Raw genomic sequence first — 23,955 nt, 5'->3', positions numbered from 1 at the left:
CCACATTGGGGAACTGGTGGCTGGCCAACTTCCAGGCAGCCACCAGCCTCCCAGGCCAAGACCTGGCACTCTTTCCTGCCAACTTTTTAAGCAGGAAACAACTATTATTAATATAACAGACAAAATAGAGGTAATACTGGTAGTAAATTCTAGCTGTGGAGAACATAGCCTCCCTATCAGATTAGTAAGCTTTTATTGTTACATCTCCCATGACATAAACAGAATGCTAAAACCTGCATGGTTGCTGCAGACCTGCAGCCTTGCATTCTTATTGGCTCCAGTCATTTTCCTGGCTCAGATTCTCCTTTTTCCAGCCCCCTTCCCCAGGCAGTTCAGAATGCCATCTCATTAAAACAATTTCTCCGTAGACCACTCAGCTTCTCAACTCTATCCCCATTTCCTCCCTGCTTCTTGCTTCCATTTGTCTCAGCTTCCTCTTTCTTACTACTCATTCTACTGTCTGGTGATGCTGCTTAAATACAATGGAAGAGCTTTATCTTACAGGCAGAAATAATAAGCTCCCCCATAAGATTTCTGTCTCTGCCTTCTGTACTGATGAAATCTCAGTCTGGCTTCAGTGGTCTCTTGGCTCTCAGCTTTCCCTTTTTGCTGTTGTCGATGAAATATAATAAGCCTTTGCCAATTAAAATACCCTTTCCTGCCCTAATAATCTTTCACAGTTTCTGTCAAAATTTGCAGGGGTGTCCAATGTATTCTTGATATTTCTGTAAAGCATATATATTCCATAGCCCAAGTAAATCTGCACTTATTGACATATTATTTGGGCTTGTTAGCAGGCATAGAAGTGCTATACTGCAATAACCATCAGTTTCCTGCATTTCTCTTCCCCCTCCCCACTTGGAAAAGCAGAAGGCCTGGCAAAATTCAAAGAGCAACTACTTCAGAATCAATTAAATATTAGGCTCAAATATTCCAGATCCCATGTCCAGTCTACATAAACAGCAGTTCATACTATAAACCTGTTTCTGGAATTTTCCCCTTCAGATTCCAGATGGTAGGATCCACATCACTGCATGTTTTACTATGATAGTAAATCCCTAGTAAGTGAAACTACCCTATCATGAAAAATAATGGGGTCTAGCCTTTCCCTTGACATATTTAGCTTTCTATGTGCATAGAATACCTGCAGCTGAAACAGAATGGCTGAGGAACAGTGGACTGTAACCATGGCATATGCTACAAGTGGAAGAGGAGGGAAAGGCTTTGATAACTGCCTTCAAAATCAAGGGGGGCTTAACCGAAATCTATGCAAAGAGCCATGAATAACCCAAATCAATACAAAATGAAAAATCTTGCTAATGGGGAACATCTCCATCACTATTCGATATGATGAATATAGACATCCCAAAGTATTCTAATGCTCTTACAACTCCATACATTTTCTTGTTAACACAGGTTAAAATGTATTTTATCCATTGTGCCAAACTATCTCACTGTTCAGATTATAATACTTAACTCTTTGCAAAGAATACCCAGTCACCTCTTTCCACTCTTTTGCATTTAGTAGATTTTCCTACAAACAACACTTTACACAATTGTCAAACTTTTTTTGCAATCTGCCCAATTCTAATATTTGATTTAATTACAGCTAATTACATTATGCTTCTCCTTATAAAGCACAAGGAAGCCTGTATTCAGTACTGTGAGTTTTATGTACATATACCTATCCTGCACTGTTCACTTATGTTGCTAAAGGTCAAAGCATGAAAAGGAGCAGTCCATCAATTCAGTGAAAATCCTAAATAATAATAAGAATCATGGAGGTGGCAAAAAAGAAAGATGTTAATCAAATGATGTGTCAAATATTATTGTCTATATTTATTTTTCAAAATATTTTCTCACTATACATGCAGTGCCAAGGTAATTTTCTTCTGGATTCCTCCATGTACTTTTTGAGCCTTTTGGTCACTGTATACTTTTGAGATGAATATAATTGACTACTATGAAATCCGACTGAATGTATAGTGAAAAAATGCAATTTACCAACAGCATTGAGCCACTGATGAATGACTTTTGTTCTTGAGAGCAGGTGACTGAATATCTGGACCCCATTTGGCCACACCCTTGCTTCATTTTTAAAATATAAATATAGATAATAATATATGACATATCTTTTTGATTAACATCTTTATTTCTCACTACCTCCATGATTCTTATTATTATTTGTGCTTATATTACTATGGTTGCTATGCATGGTGTTAGCCTGCAGTCTAAAATAAATAATTGGTTTCTACAACAACTTTTGAAGAATGGTGCCAAATGGCTGATATATATAAAAGACTGTTTCACTATATCTGCTCCAACTGTTCCTCGCAGCAGTTTCTGCTTGTTGGTCTGTGCATCTGCAGCTCATACTGAAGCCTTCCCTGTTCCCTGTGGAATACTCCACCTGAAGAGATGCAAAGAGTGCATCTGAAAAGAAGTACATCGGGAAGTCACAGAAAGCTGTGATTTTCTGCATGGCATTCTGTTGGCATGGCTGCTGAGTTTGGTCTGTTCTTTGTCCGTTTGATGTAGTTTTTACTTAATTTGCTGGATTTTTCTATTGCCCCTTCAGCGAATAGTTGATACCTAATTGTTGATAGAATATTATGTAGATTTATAATTTATAATAATTGTCCTATGATAACTATTTTAAATGAATATAAATATTACACATTCCTGAATTGTATTTTATGGGCATCCAGATATACCAATGGTCTTTAAAAAACTGTCTGAAAAATAGAGCATAGAAAAATGTAACCTAGGAAAAGAGTCAGTTCTTAGTTGTCAACAGGCTTTTCAACAGAATAGAAGAAGATGACGAAGACGAAGAAGATGAAGAGTTGGTTCTTATATGCTGCTTTCCTCTACCCGAAGGAGTCTCAAAGCAGCTTACAATTGCCTTCCCTTTCCTCTCCCCACAACAGACACACTGTGAGGTAGGTAAGTTTGAGAGAGCCCTGATATTACCGCTTATGCACTGGACAGGACACAACAGCGGCAAAACCCAGAGTAACCGATTATGCACGTGGCGACCCGGTGCCGCTTCTGGTTGCGCCCCCGTCACCCGGAAGCTGCACTTTCTTCCGCGTTTCGCTAACGCGGCTTTTTCGGCAGCATGCACTGAATCTGCGGCCGGTTGCAGCTGGCTCCCTGCGTTATCGGTGATTTTAGCTGCCACCATTCCACCTCGAATGTGCGCTATTCCCCCCCCCCCACCACCCAGGCATAATGGGCCTATGCCAAGCAGGCTGTCCAGAATACACTTTGGTGCATGGAAAGATTTCTTTGGGCCACCACGACCTCCCTTTGTTTCCATCCCAGTTCAACTAGTATGTGGCTGAAATAGTATGCAAAGTTCCAAATTTCAGGCCACTCTTGTTTCTAGAAACCATTCTGGTTAGATCCTATACAAGAATAAACAAACAAGAATGAAGAACCCTTTACTTAATTTATTTTGTAATAATTTTAGTAACATTTATCGTAGCCTTGGGATAGGTTTTTTCGATCTCTCTTTGTATTCACTACAAACCATCCCACTTGTCTATATTCACTCTTGTTTCCTGGCAGCTCTGTCTTGGACACAGAAGCAGTGCAGATTAAGCCAGAATGCAATATGCTCCTCCGCCACCAACCGGCTAAGGGTCCCTGGCCCAAAAGAAGTCTGCCTGGCCTCAACCAGGGCCAGAACATTCTCTGTTCTGGCCCCCACCTGGTGGAATGAGCTCCCGGAAGAGATCAGGGCCCCGACAGAGCTTAAACAGTTCTGCAGGGCCTGCAAAAGGGAATTCTTCTGCCAGGCATTTGGTTGAGACCAGGCACAACCAACAGCAAATGAAGGGCCCCTGCTCCCATCCCTCTCAGAACTCCACCAGAGTGCTCTGGACCTGTTTGTACTGTTTATTGTATCATTGTTTACACTGTTTATTATTACAACTCTGTGTTATTAATATTGTATGGTTATTCATGTGTTATTGATTGTTTTATGTATTGTTCATTATTATTATTATTATTATTATCTTTCGATTTATTGCCCGCCACTCCCTTACGGCTCATAAGTTCCATGTAAACCGCCCTGAGCCCCCGGGGAGGGCGGTATATAATTCAAATAAATAAATAAATGAATAAATAATAAATAACTAAATAAATAAATAAATAAATAAATAAATGTAGTGCATGCATGAAGTAAATGAATAAATAAATAAATAAATAAATGTGGAGCATGCATGAAGTAAATAAATAAATAAATGCAGCCTTGGTAATACAATAGAAAACCAAGTCAAGAGCTTATCACAGGTCCTAAGCGTGGAGAGGTACACATGTTGCTCTTGTGTCTTTGATATCTAGTGATCCAGAGCATATAACTAAGAGAGGTAAGGAGGAGTTGGACCAAGGAGTCAAGCAGTATTCTACAGTAGATTACGGTTGCTGCCAGGTATTCATTAAAGAAAGATTGCTCCGTTCAGATGGCATAAGCTACAGCCTTATAGCCACAAATGTTAACAATACTGGAGAATACAACCAGAGAAGTACCACAACTATTGCTGGAAGTTAAATGTGCTGGCCCAAAAAGGATTGTATCTCAGGGACCAGTAGCTTGTGTATAGATGCACACAAATCTAGGGGTGCCAACCTCCATGTGGAAATAAGTAGAATAAGTAATTAAGTAGAACACAAATATATGATTGTTTGTATGAGTTTATTCAACAATTTTGGGTTGGTAATCCTGATATTTTTATATTGGAGCCAAGCCACTGAGGAAGCTGTGAAAATGTGTATTTTAACCGGTCCACATTTTGGCTTTATGTATTGATCTGAATTAAAGACTATTATTCTATTTCATACTTCATTGAGGCCAGTTTGTCAGCTTTGATGCTCATTTGCTCTGCAACTACTGACAGGTTGCTTTTTCTTCATAAGCTCCATGTGGAGCCTGGAGGATTTCTGGAATTGCAACTGATCATCAGACCACATAGATCAATTCCCCTGCAGAAAATGGCTGCTTTGGAAGGTAGACACGATGAAATTATACCCCACTCTTCTCCCTCTCCAAACCCTGCCTTCCCCAGGCTCCACCTCGAATCACCAGGAATATGTATAAATTAGTAGAACTTGAAGATAAAAATGGTATGTATGTTCCTGTGATTCACAATGGAGAAAATATTGCCAGTAATATTATGCTGTGGGCAGTGCGTGCTCATACAGCTGAGGATGAATGAATCTACATGGATCTCCTGAACACCCTCCATTCCAGCGCATATTACCTGAAGGAAACAATTCAGAAGCAGAAAGCAGAGCAAATGAAGATGTTGCATACTTCCCCCAAGTGAAAAATCCAAACCAAAAGTCATGGATGCTTGGGCATAACTGATGGGTAAGGACTTCTGTGCAACAAATGTATTGAAATTCAACCTAAACTACTCACTATGCTGAATTCCTTGAGTGTTGCAAGACTATGGCCTATTTTCTATCCCTCTTGAATTAGTGGGTCATCATCATATACATTTTTCTCTCTAGAGAAATGCTTTAACTCCTATGGAGGGGTTATATGTATGCAAATGTAATGTTCACATTTTCAGAAGATTGCTCTAATATGGCACCACATTTCTGTCAGTCTGAAGCACAGGCCCATCCCCAAAAACCCTAGGTGGATAGAATAACCCAACGGAACATGTATTGGCTTCCAGCCATTAAGCAACAAAACATCCTGTAGAAGCAATTAGATCAAAAGAAGACCAGATATGGAAATGTTAGCTTCTGTCTACCCTGCTGGGAGAATCTACAAAGAACAGCAGTGTACCAGGGATGAAAACTAAATGGATTTATTTTTACAAGGAGCTTCAGGCCATGTAACAAAGGAACTTGAGCTTGCAGGAAAAGTAGCAAGCTTAAAGAAGACAAAATTGGGGATTTGGTCCAATGTGAATAGGCCCAAAGTTATTTCCACAAGAACATCTGCCTGACCAGCTTTAACTTTATTTTTAAAACCCTAATGTTTTGATGACATTTGGAAAACGTTTGCAATTACTACTTTCTCCAAAGAAACTTTCCCCTTTTCTCCAAGCTTCAGCAAAAGACTATGTTCCATCTGCTTTCTGGATAACTCAAATCGCAGAACATAAATAATTTACCAACAATCCTAAGTCAAGCGTGGTACATTTGTTACAGACTAAAGGACAGAGAATATTATGTTGCGGAGAATGGGTCATATTTCTAACCATTATATATGATAAATTAAAAAGCTAAACAATCATCAGAAGGGCAATAAATTAGATAAGTTGTACACAACGTTACATGCAGGGTTGCCAATCTCCATGTGAGTCCTGGATAACTCCCAGAAAAACTGGTCTCTGGATGACAGAGATTAGTTCCTAGGGAGAAAATAGCTGCTTTGGAGGGAGGACTTTATGGCATTACACTTTGCTGAAGTCTCTCCCCTCCCTAAACTCTGCCTTTCCCAAGCTCCATACCTAAACGTTTAGGCTTTTCCAGACCTGGAGCTGGGAACCCTAGCTACAAGTGGACTTGCTCAAATGCTTTACAAAGGCCAATCCTACATGGCAGCAGCTGCACTGTGCCGCTGCTTGCATGTTGCTGTGGAACTGCCTGCTCCGCAGCAGTCTGTGTCCACACAGGGGACACAGTCCAGAGGGACACCAGGTGTCTCCCTGGGAAACAAAACAGTGGTGGATTGGTTCTGCTATGCAGGGGGGCTGCAGGGAGTTCTGCATTTTGCAATCCCACCTTCCTCCAAAATGAAATTAAATGCTCTGGTCTGGACCACAGCACAGCAAAGTGCCGAGAAGCTGACCAGGACATTGTTTGCCCCTTCTGAGCCACTGTATTACACAGGCCTGCCACGGGACAGACCTCTTGGTCCCCACAGTGGGCTAAGGGAACTTCCACGTTCCCTTAGCCTGGGGCTTTTGGGGCCTGATCCGCATCAGAAGAAAAAGAAGAAGAAGAGTTGGTTCTTATATGCCGCTTTTCTCTACCCAAAGGAGTCTCAAAGCAGCTCACAGTCGCCTTTCCTTTCCTCTCCCCACAACAGACACCCTGTGAGGTGGGTGAGACCGAGAGAGCCCTGATATCACTGCTCGGTCAGAACAGCTTTATCAGTGCCATGGCAAGCCCAAGGTCACCCAGCTACATGTGAGGGAGTGCAGAATTGAACCCAGCTTGCCAGATAAGAAGTCCGCACGCCTAACCACTACACCAAACTGGCTCTCAGATCTGGGAGGGCGGTAGCCTGGTGGCAATGTCATATAAAAACAGGGATTTCCATATAGCTGCCCTCTCAACCCTTTCCACCTGTGCGGAATTGGCCAAAGAGTATAAACTTTCATAGATTTACAGATAATGAAAAGGTGCATGGAACACTTACTTTGGTCTTTGTATGCAATGTTTAGTAAGGCAGTGTTATATAATTGCTGATTTTGTTGCTACATTGCTATATTTAGTGTATATTGTATTCTACTTGAATTTGTATTCTATTTGAACTACCCTGAAGGCTTGGTAGTAAAGCAAGATAAACAACATTTGAAAAATATAATTATATTTGCAACGAAATTGCCCATAGCATGTACACTTCATTAAAAGGTCTGAGCCTGCCCAGTTCTTGAACTGAAAGACTGTCAGGATCCCATTTCTAATTTAAGCTTATATTGTACAAAAATCACATAAACCTTAACTCTGAGTCCCTTATATTCTGTCTTTTGATAATCTATAGTACAGAGTTTCTAAGAAAATCTAAAAGAGGTTTCCCCATTCAGCCCCTACTATATCCTCATACATTCTTACTACCACTGTATGCAAGTATTTATACGTTACCCACATTCACAACCTTAGTAGCAACATAAACCTGACCTTTTACCATTTATCACAAGACTCAGCCTGGCTTTTATAAAGAACTTATAACTGGGTACATTGCCAGAGAAGAAAACAAAAATTACTCAATGTAATTACCAATATGTCCGATGCTTGAATAATTATTTCTATTATAATTTTGTAATGAATGATAATTCTTGACAGATTAGCATAACCACTTTGTGAATTTTCCATGGTCTATGAAGATTTTTTTTCACCCTAGTAAACTATTTTATTTTACATCTCAATTTCAGTTCAATTTTTCAACTGAATATCTCAGAGATGTGGTGAAGGGAAATGTTGGGAAATAAAGTAGATTATAGTGGCTTTGGGTACTATAACCTGGGATCCCAGTCAATAATAACAAATGAATTCTTCCAGCTGCACTTTATATATTATCTAGTTACACAGAGACCTTCCCAACCTTTCCTCAACTCTTCAGTGCGTTATCACTCTCTTTTATTGGCATATTATCAATCATTGTATTGTGCAGTATGCATTAAGTTCATTCTCACGTTACATTCATCATTATTTCTGCCTGTTAGCACTACCAACTTATAACATGAGGATATGTTCATCTTTTAGCATTGTCTCATGCTTCATGAGCGCTGTTGGTAAGGATGCCAGATTCATTACTGATGAGATGAGTCAAACTGATGTTAAGGGCTGCTTCACACAAACGGAACTTCTTTAAATAGAAGTAGCTTCTATGATGCAAACTATGAATTCTATAGGAATTTCATCATGTGTGAGAAAAGCATATGTCCATGTAATCATGTACAAAGATGACAAAATATAGAAAGTATGAGGGAATTCATGCCATTGCATATTTCTTGAGTAGCAAAGAAAGCATTCACAGACAATTTCAAATATACAGACCGATTTAAACTTTAGAAAAACTTCCACATATAAATATGAAGAAATATATGGACTATCACCACTTAAGGATAATTTACACTGTCACAGCTGATTAGTACTGGTATTTGAGGTGTATCAGTTCTTCCAATTCTATGAAGAAACAAAACAAAAGTGAGTTGTGGTCCCTATGCTCAAAATCCCACAAGCTAGGCTCCAGCAATATGATGATCAAGAAGTACAGGCAGGATTTCGAAGAGGCAGAGGAACTAGAGATCAAATTGCCAACATATGCTGGATCATGGAGAAAGCTAGGGAGTACCAGAAGAACGTCTACTTCTGCTTCATTGACTATGCTAAAGCCTTTGATTGTGTGGAGCACAACAAATTATGGCAAGTTCTTAAAGAGATGGGAATACCAGAGCATCTTATCTGTCTCCTGAGAAACTTATATGTAGGTCAAGAAGCAACAGTGAGAACTGAACATGGAATCACTGATTGGTTCAAAATTGAGAAAGGAGTTCGGCATGGCTGTATACTGTCGCCTTGCCTTGCCTATTTAACTTGTATGCGGAGCACATCATGAGAAAGGCAGGAATAGAGGAGTCACAAATTGGGATCAAGATTACAGGGAAAATATCAACAACCTCAGATATGCAGATAATACCACTCTAATGGCAGAAAGTGAAGAGGAACTAAAGAGCCTGTTGATGCGGGTGAAAGAGGAGAGTGCAAAAGTTGGCTTGAAATTCAACATCAAGTAAACAAAGATCATGGCATCCGGCCCTCTCAATTCCTGGAAAATAGATGGGGAAGAAATGGAGATAGTGACCGATTTTATTTTCCTGGGCTCCAAGATCACTGTAAATGGGGACAGCAGCAAAGAAATTAAAAGACGCTTGCTCCTGGGGAGGAAAGCTATGGCAAATCTAGACAGCATCCTAAAAAGCAGAGACATCACCCTGCCAACAAAAGTGCGTTTAGTCAAGGCTATGGTATTCCCAGTTGCAATGTATGGCTGCGAAAGTTGGACCATAAGGAAGGCCGAGCGTCAGAGAATTGAGGCTTTTGAACTCTGGTGCTGGAGAAGACTCTTGCGAGTCCCTTGGACTGCAAGGCGAACAAACCGGTCAGTCCTAGAGGAGATCAGTCCTGCCTGCTCCTTAGAAGGCCAGATCCTGAAGATGAAACTCAAATACTTTGGCCACCTCATGAGAAGGAAGGACTCCCTGGAGAAGAGCCTAATGCTGGGAGCGATTAAGGGCAAAAGAAGAAGGGGACGACAGAGAATGAGGTGGCTGGATGGAGTCACTGAAGCAGTAGGTGCAAACTTAAATGGACTCCGGGGAATGGTAGAGGACAGGAAGGCCTGGAGGATCATTGTCCATGGGGTCGCGATGGGTCGGACACGACTTCGCACCTAACAACAACAATAATGTCTCTACATGTTATAGAGGCAACATCACATGAAAAGATGAGATCAGTGTGTCATGAGTAAGGGTGTAAATAATCAGCTTCAGCCACAGATGAAACTATAACTTATAAGTTACTTTTGTCTTTAAGCAACTCTCTAGTTGACTTCCTGTTCCTGAAATAAACCTTCACTGCATTTTCTTTTTTGCCTCATTGGGATTTTGTTGCAGCACTAAAAGCTTGTTGAAATGTGACTCTGTCTTTATGGGGTTTACTAACTTTATCTTAGCTTGAGCACTTCTCTCTGGGTCCTCTGTTGTAATGTGAGAACACAGACTCAAGGATCTTCCTCACAATGACATTCATGAGCCCCAGATGGCTGCTAGAATTCACATATCTCACTTTAAGAGAGATCTACAAGTCTTCCTGGGTTACAATGGAAGCAGGAAGTGATGAAGTAAGATTTATTTATACTTCCTTTGTTACAGCTGTTTATAACATGATAAATACTTTTTCAAATAACTCAAAACCACTTATTTCTCATTGCATGGCAGAGCACTCAGTTTTTTTGCTCTTTATAGAAAAATATCAGGTAAAACATATTTCTAATCAGTATAGAAGGCATGAACTGATATGGAACTAGCAACTAAGTAATACTTCCATTTCAAGTTCTGAATGTTTTTACCTACAATGTGAGCCACAATAGATAAATACACATTGAACAAGTGGGGACAGTAGGTCCGCCATACACCAATGTAGAAGGCAAACTCTGAACATCACAACAATTTCAGTTGAGTATCAATGGTCTTGATTTAGCTGATGCTCTAGCCATATGGCCATGGTAACAATTCTGTGCTAGTTATTTCATGCAGCCAGAATTTTATACAATGAGAAATATCATCCCATTATATCACAACACCTTTGCTGTTAGCCAGTAGAAATTAAGAAACAACAACATCACATTTTCTCCACCCAATACACAAGTGTCTTACTGATATTAGGAGCCATAATACAACCCTTACAGAACTGTACATTAAAATATACCAAATTACCTTAATACTTCAGGAAAATCAAGTCTGTGTCCAGTCATGAAGACTATGCCCACTTTGCTGTCACCATGTCTTGGTCACTATTTAAAAGAAATAAACACTAATCAGCAATCTGTCTTTTAAATGGTACTTTATTTTTTAATTTATTATTTATTATTATAATTATAATTTATTATTTATATACACTTTACATTGGTTTGGATTGGCTATATATAGCATTAAGTGCTGCGTGGAGTATGCTAATAATCCATTTTAATCTGTCTGAACACTTAGAGCTGCAGTTACCACTTGATAAGCCCGCTTCCATATCATATAACATGGGAGTTCTGTTTGTGACACTGGCATGCAACACATTAACAAGAGTTGCTGAGAGCCACCACAGGCCCCTCAGACAAAGATGCCCCCTGACCCCTTATAGCATGCAGACCCAACCCAAAATCATATGGAAGCAAGTCACATGACTTGCCCCAGTACCATGGGCTCTCAGTATTTTGTGCCCTGATGTTCTTTCCTGGTAGCTCTGAATGAAAACTGCACTTCAATTATCTCCTCAGTGTATTCACAGATACGTGACCAAGAGTAGTCTTCAATGCAACGTTTTTTAAAAGAAAATTATTCTCCAAAGACCTGGTTAAGGCAGCTCACAAAGTAAAAGTAAGAAAATAATATCACATAAAGCAACAATATAAAAATTATCAAGAATAAAACCAAACCGTAATAAATCAGGGACAAGCCAACATAAAGCAACATTTTGCTCTGAATGATATACATAAAAGAATCCTCAGGCAAAAAGCAACTCATAAAAAAGATGCAATGCCTTCATTAAAAAAAAACTGGATGAAATATTTTGATCAAGACCATAAACAACAGCATGGTAGGTGCCAAGCAAGATTCACAGAGGAGTGGACATTCCAAATGCAAAGTGCAACCACTGAAAAAACCCAATCTCTGGATACTACCCCTCTTAGCTCTGCAGGAAGGGGCAGGTTAGACACTACTGGAGGAGGAAGTTCTTCAGGTGTTGAGGCCTTAAATGTAAATGTTTGAGATATGCAGCCAGTACAGACCGCAATAGCCTGGCTGACAAATTTTGGCCCAAGTGAAATTTCAGAACAGTTTTGAAAGTCAGTATTGTGTTTACCCCCCTTCAAGGATCGCTGCCTTGTTGTGGCAAGGGGGCTTGCGTAGTTCAGTGAAGCTATGAGCTATACCGTGCAGGGCCACCCAAGACGGACAGGTCATAGCTGAGAGCTCTGACAAAAGGTGATCCACTGGAGAAGGAAATGGCAAACCACTCCAGTATCTTTGCCATGAAAACTCTATGGACAGTTCCAATAGGCATAACGATATGACGCTGGAAGATGAGCCCCTCAGGTCGGAAGGTGTCCAATATGCTACTGGGGATGAGCAGACGGCTAGTACGAGTAGCGCCAGAATGAATGAAGCGGCTGGGCCAAAGCCGAAAGGACGCTCAGTTGTGGAAGTAACTGGTGGCGAAAAGACAGTCCGATGCTGTAAAGATTTTTATTCCATAGGAACCTGGAACGTCAGATCCATGAATCAAGGCAAGCTGGACGTGGTTAAACAAGAAATGACAAGACTGAACATCGACATTTTAGGAATCAGTGAACTAAAATGGACAGGAATGGGTGAATTTAATTCAGATGACCATCAGGTATACTACTGTGGACAAGAATCTCGCAGAAGAAATGGAGTAGCCTTCATAATCAATAAGAGAGTAGGAAAAGCAGTCTTGGGATACAATCCCCAAAATGACAGAATGATCTCAGTTCGAATCCAAGGCAAACCATTCAACATCACAGTGATCCAGGTCTACGCCCCAACCACTGCTGCTGAAGAGGATGAAGTTGATCAGTTCTATGAAGCCCTACAACACCTTCTAGAAGCAACGCCCAAAAATGATGTGCTTATCATCATGGGGGATTGGAATGCTAAAGTAGGAAGCCAAAAGATAACCGGGATAACAGGCAAGTTTGGCCTTGGAGTACAAAATGAAGCAGGGCACAGGCTGGTAGAATTTTGTCAAGAGAATACAATGGTCATAGCAAACACTCTTTTCCAGCAACCCAAGAGACGACTCTACACATGGACATCACCAGACGGTCAACACAGAAATCAGACTATGTGCTCTGCAGCCAAAGATGGAAAAGTTCTATCCAGTCAATAAAAACAAGACCAGGAGCTGATTGTGGTTCAGATCATGAGCTTCTTGTTGCAAAATTTAGGCTTAAATTGAAGAAAGTAGGGAAAAGCACTAGGCCACTCAGGTATGAACTAAATCATATTCCCGATGAATACACAGTGGAGGTGACAAATAGATTTAAGGAATTAGATCTGATAGACAGAGTGCCTGAAGAACTATGGACGGAGGTTCGCAACATTGTACAAGAGGTAGCAACTAAAACCATCCCAAAGAAAAAGAAATGCAAGAAATCAAAATGGCTGTCTGAGGAAGCTTTACAAATAGCTAAGGAGAGAAGGGAAGTGAAAGGCAAGGGAGAAAGAGAAAGATACACCCAACTGAATGCAGAATTCCAGAGAAAAGCTAGAAGAGATAAGAATGCTTTCTTAAATGAACAGTGCAAACAAATAGAAGAAAACAATAGAATCGGGAGGACCAGAGATCTTTTCAAGAAAATTGGAGATATGAAGAAAACGTTTCATGCAAAGATGGGTATGATAAGGTACCAAAATGGTAGGGACCTCACAGAAGCAGAAGAGATTAAACAAAGGTGGCAAAATTATACAGAAGAACTATACAAGAGCGAGCTTAACATCCCTGATGACCACAATGGGGTAGTTACTGACCTGGAGCCAGACATCCTGGAATGTGAAATCAAATGGGCCTTAGGAAGTCTGAGCAACAACAAAGCTAGTGGTGGTGACAGCATTCCAGTTGAACTATTCAAAATCTTAAAGGACGATGCAGTAAAAGTGCTACACTCAATATGCCAGCAAATTTGGAAAACTCAACAATGGCCACAGGATTGGAAAAGGTCAGTTTACATTCCAATCCCAAAGAAGGGCAATGCCAAAGAATGTTCAAACTACCGCACCATTGCACTAATTTCTCATGCTAGCAAAGTTATGCTCAAAATCCTACAAGCTAGGCTCCAGCAATATGTGGACCGAGAACTTCCAGAAGTACAGGCAGGATTTCGAAGAGGCAGAGGAACTAGAGATCAAATTGCCAACATACGCTGGATCATGGAGAAAGCTAGGGAGTACCAGAAGAACGTCTACTTCTGCTTCATTGACTATGCTAAAGCCTTTGATTGTGTGGAACACAACAAATTGTGGCAAGTTCTTAAAGAGATGGGAATACCAGAGCATCTTATTTGTCTCTTGAGAAATTTATATGCAGGTCAAGAAGCAACAGTGAGAACTGAACATGGAATCACTGACTGGTTCAAAATTGAGAAAGGAGTTCGGCAAGGCTGTATACTGTCGCCTTGCCTATTTAACTTGTATGCAGAGCACATCATGAGAAATGCGGGATTAGAGGAGTCACAAATTGGGATCAAGATTGCAGGGAGAAATATCAACAACCTCAGATATGCAGATGATACCACTGTAATGGCAGAAAGTGAAGAGGAACTAAAGAGCCTGTTGATGCGGGTGAAGGAGGAGAGTGCAAAAGTTGGCTTGAAACTCAACATCAAGAAAACAAAGATCATGGCATCCGGCCCTCTCAATTCCTGGCAAATAGAAGGGGAAGAAATGGAGATAGTGACAGATTTTATTTTCCTGGGCTCCAAGATCACTGCAGATGGGGACTGCAGCAAAGAAATTAAAAGACACTTGCTCCTGGGGAGGAAAGCTATGGCAAATCTAGACAGCATCCTAAAAAGCAGAGACATCACCCTGCCAACAAAAGTGCGTTTAGTCAAGGCTATGGTCTTCCCAGTTGCAATGTATGGCTGCGAAAGTTGGACCATAAGGAAGGCCGAGCGTCAAAGAATTGAGGCTTTTGAACTCTGGTGCTGGAGAAGACTCTTGCGAGTCCCTTGGACTGCAAGGCGAACAAACCGGTCAGTCCTAGAGGAGATCAGCCCTGACTGCTCTTTAGAAGGCCAGATCCTGAAGATGAAACTCAAATACTTTGGCCACTTCATGAGAAGGAAGGACTCCCTGGAGAAGAGCCTAATGCTGGGAGCGATCGAGGGCAAAAGAAGAAGGGGACGACAGAGAACGAGGTGGCTGGATGGAGTCACTGAAGCAGTCGGTGCAAACTTAAGTGGACTCCAGAGAATGGTAGAGGACAGGAAGGCCTGGAGGATCATTGTCCATGGGGTCGCAATGGGTCGGACACGACTTCGCACATAACAACCACAAAATTGTGTTTACAGTGTGTAAAATTAATCCAAACTAGATACGATTCCAGCACAGATCATAGGGTTGCCAGATATCTCAATATAGTGGAATACCTCACAGCAGCAGCCCCTGACTGCAACCACTGGTATTCCAAAATAGTGCAAAAAACAAAATCATAATGATGGTGTGCTGTCATTTCCAGGATGAACCCAGAAAAAACCATAGTATTTTCACTGGATCCTACAGTGGCATGTGGTCACTTCTGGGTTTGTTACATATTGTTACTGTACTATAATGATACTGTGCTCTATTGTACTGTAACGGTGCCTCTCGTGTCCCTGCCTCCTAGTCTACCAGCATGTGCCAGCTGCCATTATTTGCCATTAGCTGGCAACCCTAATGATCACCATACCAAAGCATGCTTTCTGAGGAAGTACAATAACAAGATAGGGCTGCCAAGCCCCTGCCAAGGATGAGGAATCCCTGCTCCTAGATGGTACCCACACCATCAATGAGCCAGCTGACCAGTGGGGTTTGCCAGCAACATAATCCCACTTCCAAGTTAAGAACCTGCTCTTCCAGAACAGACTGACTCCTCAGTACCCACCCAGTTTTTTCATTGGTCAAAAATATCTCAATCTTGTGTGGATAGAGCTTCAGTTTATTCTATTTAGGATAACAGAATCATAGAGTTGGAAGGGCCATACAGGCCATCTAGTCCAACCCACTGTTCATTGTAGGATCAGCCTAAAGCATCCAGGATAAGTATCTGTCCAGACACTGCTTGAAGATTGCCCGTAAGGGAGAGCTCCTTAGGCAGTTGATTCCACCACTGAACAATTCTATGAACCCCCCACCCCTATATCTAGCTGATACCATTCCTTTAAGTAGTTTAAACCCATTACTGCAGGTACTATCCTCTGTTGCCAACAGGAACCTTTCCCTGCCCTGCTCTAAGTGACAACCTTTCAAATACTTAAAGACAGCAATCACTCCCCTTTCAACCTCCTCTTCTCCAGGCTGAACATTCTCAAGTTCCTCAGCCTTTCATCATGGGGCTTGTTCCCCAGGCCCTGGATGATCCTCGTTGTTCTCCTCTGGACCCTCTCAACTTTGTCCACGTCCTTTTTAAAATGAGGCCTCCAGAACACAGTACTCCAGATGGGTCTGATCAATGTGGTATACTCTTGTAATTTTGATGCATTTGCTTTCTTTACCATCATATCACACTGTCTGCTTATATTTAGCATACAGCCATACGTACCTCAAGATCACATTCACATATTGCTACCCAAAAGTATATATCCTATCCAGTAAGCATGCTTCTCCTATTTGTGACCCAGATGTAGAACTGTACACTTATCCTTCACAGAATCACAGAATCATAGAGTTGGAAGGCGCCATACAGGCCATCTAGTCCAACCCCCTGCTCAACTCAGGATCAGCCCAAAGCTGATCCAAAAGTGTGTATCTAACCTTTGCTTGAGCCTCTTGTGGCGCAGAGTGGTAAGGCAGCATGAATGTTGTCTGAAAGCTCTGCCCATGAGGCTGGGAGTTCAATCCCAGCAGCCGGCTCAAGGTTGACTCAGCCTTCCATCCTTCCAAGGTCAGTAAAATGAGTACCCAGCTTGCTGCGGGGTAAACGGTAATGACTGGGGAAGGCACTGGCAAACCACCCCGTATTGAATCTGCCATGAAAACGCTGGAGGGCGTATCCATTATCTCACTGGCCTGTAGTTTCCCAGGACATCTCTCCTCCCTTTTTTGATTGGGATAACATTTGCTCTCCTCCATTCTTTTGGCACTTCTCCAGTCCCCCAAGAGGTCCTAAAGATGATGGACAAGGGTTCCGCAAGCTCACCAGAAAGTTCTTTGAGCACTCTTGAGTGCACGCCATCTGCCCCAGAGGAATTGAACTCATCCAGTACAGCAAGGTGCTTCAAATGTAATACCTGAATGACTGTGAAGTAGTTACTGTGGAAATATATATCAGATCAGTTTACTCCTAGTAGTGATTGTAGGTAAACTAAATTTCTTGCAGATTTTTTTTCTCACAGAAGTAAGCTCTTTATATGGGCCTCTCATTCCCTCTGTTCCTTTGTGTAGGTATAATGTCACATACTTCTCCGTGGATTAGGTAATCTCTTTATGTTTTCTAAGTGATGACTTCAGAAATTGAGCACATCACAATTTTTTATTGGTGTAACATCTTAGTGTCATTGCATTTACTGCATTTCTATCTGGGATCCCACTAAATTAAAACTGAAGGTACAATACACTCTTTTCAAAATACACTGTTTAGGCTTCCAAAGAAAATTATCTCTGGCTGTTTCCCCCTCCTTTCCTCTGCATAGAGTCACAGGCTATGCAATAGCTCTTTAGGATCAAAATGTACACCCATGTGTACATTGAGCCCAAGTCTCTAATGGGGATTTCAGCAAAGATGAATTGCATGTTATTCTCTGCTTATATTTTCCCCATATATTTATTAAAGTCATCACCCAATAATTAGTCCAGTTTTTTTACTGAACCTTATGTGTGGGCCAAAGAATGCTCTGTAGGCCATCTTCTAATCCAGACTTCTCAAAAACAGATCGGGTCCATGATCCAGTCTGTTAACCATTTTAGCAAGCCGCATGAAGATAGAGTTTAAAGTTCGGCACACTTTGCCCTCCTCTTTTCACGTTGTCCTGAAGAACTTTAAATGCTATTCTTGATCTTCTATTGTTCCAAATGAATTTATTAATGATACTTTGCCATTTGTGGAGGGTCTTATCCTAGATTTCCAGTGGAATAAAATTTTCAACTTAGGTACGATGTTCATATTCCTTGGTCCCCAACCTTTTTATCACCGGAGACCACTCAACGCCGGGGGCCACTCACTGGGGACCACTCAACGCCTTTTACTGAGGCCTAGTGGGGGAGGGTAGTTTAGTCCTCTACTCTCAACCAGTGCCCTAGCGCTCTCTGATAGCTATGGTAATGTTTAAACATCCCTTCAAACTAAGATACAGACACGCCACAACAATGAAGTGTGTTGTAAATTCAAGACCATTTAGAACTTCTCAGGATACTACATTTGAAATATTACATATTTTTGATCCTGAAGTAAAGGACCGGGGGGGGGGGAGAAGGCGTCCTTCGGGGCCCACCTCCAATTAGTCGAAGGACCACATGTGGTCTGCGGCCCACAGGTTGGGGATCGCTATTCATATTGACAGTTGCCATTTGTGGAGACCAGCAGATGTTCATTTTAGACCAACTTTAGAAATCTACCTGTATTATCTTCCAGAGCAGTGGTCCCCAACCTGCGGTCCGCAGCCCGGTGCCGGGCTGCAAAGGCCAGGGCGCCGGGCTGCGGTTCCCTCTCCCTGCCCCCCCCCACAGTAAAAAACTTCCCAGGCCGCAAGCTTGCGGCCCGGGAAGCTTCTTACTGCGGGAGGGGGGGAGAGGGAATAAGGGCCGCGCTGCGCATTGCACATGCGCGATTCTGGCCGTGCAGAGCGCGATGCGCAGGCATGGCCATCGCCCTGCCAGTCCCCAGCCGAACAAAGGTTGGGGACCACTGTTCCAGAGTATAGCGTAGTTGTTTTCAAATAAGTTTCAAAGATCTTTATATAACACCATTCCCAAATATTTAATTTTCTCTGGATTGACTTGAAAATTTCTGGGTTTCAAAAACATCTCCCTGCACCCCATTGTTAGTTGAGTTGTTTGTAAGAATTTCCATTGGACATTGTCAAATGCATTATTATGTCTTAGGAACATGTTCCACTGCATTTAATACTAAATGGATATTATTTTTCATATGCCTTTTCAGCATGAAACCGGTTTGATCGGTATGAATACATCACCAATACATCTCTTAAGTTTTTCTGTCAAAACTTTGACAAAAATTATGGTCCACATTCAATAATGAAATCAGTCTATATGATTGTGGCAAGAATGGGTATGTTTGTTCTTTATGTATGAGCACTATGGATGCTTGCCCCTATGTTTCTGGAATCAGTCTTTCTGGTGCTTCAATTATTTTATTAAGTGGTGTAATAATGGTGTAAGCACATGTATCATTCTTTTATAATATTCAGCCGATAGTCCATTTAGTTCCGGTGCCTTATGGGGCTTCATTGAAAGTCTTGCCTCATTAATTTCTTGTTTTATTATTTTTTTATTTAAGATTTGATGGTGATCTTCAGTGAATTTCTTTACAGGAATATTTTTCAGGTGGTCCAATTCTACTTCTGGGTTGCCTCCTATATTTTCTGAATGGTATAAACTTTGAAAGAAGCTTACAAAGCTCTCTTATATCTCCTTTTCAGAGGATATTTCTGCTCCTTTGTATATCAGAAATGAAATAAAGTTTTTCTGAAAAAAATGTTTGCAACCTATAGGCCAACCATCTTCCCAGTTTATCAGCATATTCAAAATTCTGTTTTAAGAAGTCCTCATCACTTCAGTTTCAATATGATCTCTCTTCAGTCTTAGGGTCTTAATGAGCTTCCAGGTTTGCCTAGACTGCATTACCTGATGTTGCTCTTCCAATTGCTTTAATTGGTCTTGAATAGTTGTTAGCTCTTGTCATTTTTTATCTTTGTAACACAATACTTTGTCTGATTAAAATCTGCAGGCAACTAAACTTGTACAGCTTCTTTTAAACTTTCCAATTTCATTTTATTTTTTTTAATTCAGTGATCCCAGATTTTCAATAATGTCATATTGCAAGACTCATGCCACTTATCAAAAATATTAAAAGTTTAATAATGAGTGAGAAATGGAGCTCATACACTAATGAAAGGGGCGATGGCAGAAGGTACAGAGTAGTCGGAACAATCTTAATGGAAGGGGGAAATCAGAACAACAGCACTCTCAGAAAGCCTGAGGAAACACCAACTAGAAAGAGAACTGAGCACTGAAGGGCAGATAATGCAGAAGAACAAAGAAAACCCAATAGACAGGTATGGTGAAGGTGAGCAAAAACACCTGTGTATAATAGGCCTATGACAGTAATTCCCAAATTATTTAAGAACATAAGAAAAGCACTGTTTGAACAGACCAGTGGCCCATCTAGTCCAGCATACTATTTCACACAGTGGCCAATCAGTTGATGTTTAAAGCAAGTAAGGAATAATGATCACTACTGAATAGGGGGTCAAAGATGCTAGGAAAATCCATCACAATTCCTGCTGTGAGCATTGGAAAGAAAATTCAGTCTGGGGCCCTCTATGTGCTTGCTAAGCAGGTGGCCAGTACAAAGGCAGCTTGGATGGCTAGGCTCAAATTTGGACATCTCCATTGATGGCTGTGCTCATGAAGCACAAGTTGGGGAAAATTGAGTCGATGGGTCTGTTTTAGACTAGCTTGAGCCATTTCTGGCCCTGACAGTAGCAGCTGGAAATAGCTCAACTGAAGCCAGCCAGCTGCTGTTACTGCATGAGCGTCAGTCTGATGAATGTCCTTCCCCCACCATCCCCAGGCTCCATCCCCAAATCACCAGGAATTTCCCAGCATGAATGTGGCATCCCTAGTGAATATGGGTGCATACTTTTCCTTCACAACTACAGCAGGCCTGGCATATGGGGGGGGCAGTTTTTTGCTTCATGCAGATGGCAAGAGAATGGATGCAGAGATGGATATTCTCCCCCTTTCTAAGCCCAGTTAAAAGAGAAGGAAACAGCAAAAATAATTAATAATCAATATATAACAATATGGCCCTATCTGCAGAAACTTAAGTTTGTGGATTGGGGCCACATAGAGACTTATTTCCCACCAAAACTTTGAGGCTCTCCAGGCTTGCAGAAAAATCACCACCAAGAATTGGTTTACTTGTTTTAAAAAAACAAACACAGAAAGCAGTTGGTTTATCTTGTGCAATCAGCTGCCTCTGGACCCACACTGACAGTGGTAAGGGGAAGACTCAGGCTACTGTGATCAAAGTGGATGGGTGCAGACAAGGGAACACTACTGTTGAATCCTACCTTCAGTGGCTCTGCCTTCATATGGAAGAGGGACAGGCAAGTCAGGAAAAAAGAGAATCTTTCACCAGTTCCCTCTCTGCTGAAACTGCTAGCATTTCTGCTGCTACACTGGAGGCTGGATGAAGAGGGCAAGGAAGGAGGGGAAGCTGTAGACAAGAACGAGGTAAAGATAGGCTGTCTGATGGAAACAAAGGGGGAAAGGCAATGGAGCTTTCAGAGAACGGAAATCAACTTCCTCCCCCATAAGTCCTTTCAGGTCCTCCACTTGTCTTTTCTATTTAGCTCATCTCTACCCAATAGTTTTTGGGAAACACTATTTTGTTTTTGTGGCTGTATTTAATTTTCCTGTAGCACCTGTTACACAGTGTTTGCTTGCTCAAGTCGTCTGTGCGTGAAATATATTTCTTTCTTGCTTCTTCTCTGACACACTTCAGCATGTTGGAGGTATGCTAATATATTAATTGTGGCACATCCTGCAAGAGCACAGATTAGAAATTTACCATCACCACCCTGTACATATGTGCACACACACAAACCTTATGATTTATGGCCTTATGACTCCATGCAGCAGCCATAACACATTCCAGACAACCTATTTCAAGGGGATTATACTGTTCTCCTCAGGTAGTTAAAGTCACTGAGCCTTTTGACCTTGTGTCTCCTAATACTCCTGGAGACATAATCACACAGGAATGCACCATTTCTCATGCATGTCTTATTGCTTAAAAAAAAAGGTCAGCCGCTCAGCAACCTGATCAGTAGCATCAGATTCATCTGGCACAGATTACATTGAGAAAGTAACATAAAAAGGGGGAGGGGCTTCTGGGTCATCCTCAATTTAGTCCTTATACCTAACTATAGACTTGCCAACTGGCCTGAAGAAAACTGTCCTGCCCTTTAGTAAGTATAAATCTGTGGAAATGGGCAGTTGAAGTTTTTCAATGCATGCAGGTAAATTATATCACCTGGTAAATAACACCCCATTAATCATCTGCTAAGGGGGCAAGACATTTTCTTCAGGTCCTACCTGATTCTGCTCCTCCTCAGTCCAGTCATGGTTGCCAGCTTCCAGGGTGTCACCCGGCTCCCCTCCCTTTGCTCCTAATAGGCTGCAGCTAAATAGCTGATCAGAAAAGGACTTAAAGCCAGCCTCCAGAAACAAGTCAGATGCTGCTTTAAAGCTCCAGTGTTCGACTTGACTGTGAATCAAACTTTACTTTAAAGGGCCTGCTCTCCATAAAACCCACACAAAAACCACATTATGATTTCCCAGCCCTTGGGGCCTGTAACTGAAGGTGAGGCTGACTACACCACTCCGTGAACAAATAAGAGATAAACTTTTCAAATCTTATATTTACAAAAGCAGGTTTGCTCTGGATTTTAAAAGGATGTCCCAATTCAAGACCATTTAGAACTTCTCAGGATACTACATTTGAAATATTACATATTTTTGATCCTGATGCAGTGGAAGCAAACAAGAGTACAGTAAAAAGACAATATTCCTCATTTTTTTTACACTGCCTGAAGTCATTTTAAAATATTTAATGTTATGTTCATTATATACCATCTCATTTACTCATACCCATTCCATTGGGTAAGAGCTCTTAGTAAATATAATTTCTATTTATTCATTTTTTAAATTGACTCATAGCACATATATCTCATTAGCTGCCTTTAATTGTGTTATCACATGAAATAGCCGTAGTGTTTCCATGATGTTATTTCCCATTTAATGAAAATTAGGGAAAGTAAAACAAAATAAGACAATAAAGAGCTTTTTAAGCATCTCTCTAAATTTACACTTGTGTATCGGAAATCTATATATGTCTTCAGGATTGATCAAGAAAGAAAAGTGCTCAAATTCCTTAACTGGGCTGGAGGAGTGGGATGAAAGGACTACTAATATTTATGCTGTTTTTCAATTGTTATGATTGAACAGGGAACACTTTTTCCTCTTTATTAGAACTTATTGTTCTGGGGATTTTCAAGTGTAGAGCATTCTCTCTACATGATAGCTCTGACACAGGGGCTGATTTGGGTAACGAAACAGCTAAATTGGGGAACCAAACGATAATCAGCACTTTCTTATCTGGCCTCAAATTTTCTTTGTCCATTGCAAAATAATATTAAAGAAAGGGATAGAAGCACTGAAGTGTAATGGTTAATCACACTAAACCACACTTAACTTCTTAGGTCTGACCCTGCAAGATGCTCAGATGTTGATGAGCTGCCTCAGAACTACAGAGTAACACAAGGCAATAGGGACATCATGGATCTCCCACTGTCTTTTGAAAGAATACAGCTTGTAGTTCATCAGAGAAAATCCTTTTTGCAGGACCTAAATTTGATGAGAATTTCATCTTCAGTTGGGTGTAAGGAAAACAGTTGTGCCCAGAAGCATGTTTCACACTGAAATCAATGGAATAGTATATATAATAATAACATTGAATAGACTTAAT

At 41.1% G+C, this 23,955-nt stretch overlaps 1 protein-coding gene across 8 annotated transcripts in view; it reads right to left on the bottom strand.

Moving 5' to 3' along the window:
• Positions 1-23,955, bottom strand: part of DAB1 (DAB adaptor protein 1) — an 825,935-nt gene that overhangs the window by 423,130 nt on the left and 378,850 nt on the right. For 7 of the 8 annotated variants that reach the window (XM_077333584.1, XM_077333572.1, XM_077333571.1 and 4 more), the window contains exon 3: positions 11,190-11,266. The exons of the other annotated variant lie outside the window; for it this stretch is intronic. The gene's annotated coding sequence lies outside the window, so the exon portion shown is untranslated. The remainder of the gene's footprint in view (positions 1-11,189; positions 11,267-23,955) is intronic. 8 annotated transcript variants of the gene reach the window in all.

Source organism: Paroedura picta, chromosome 4 (genome assembly GCF_049243985.1).
Source record: "Paroedura picta isolate Pp20150507F chromosome 4, Ppicta_v3.0, whole genome shotgun sequence".
Taxonomy (NCBI): Eukaryota; Metazoa; Chordata; class Lepidosauria; order Squamata; family Gekkonidae; genus Paroedura; species Paroedura picta.
Note: the sequence above shows the minus strand (reverse complement) of the source record. Positions and strands in the feature narration are given on the sequence as shown.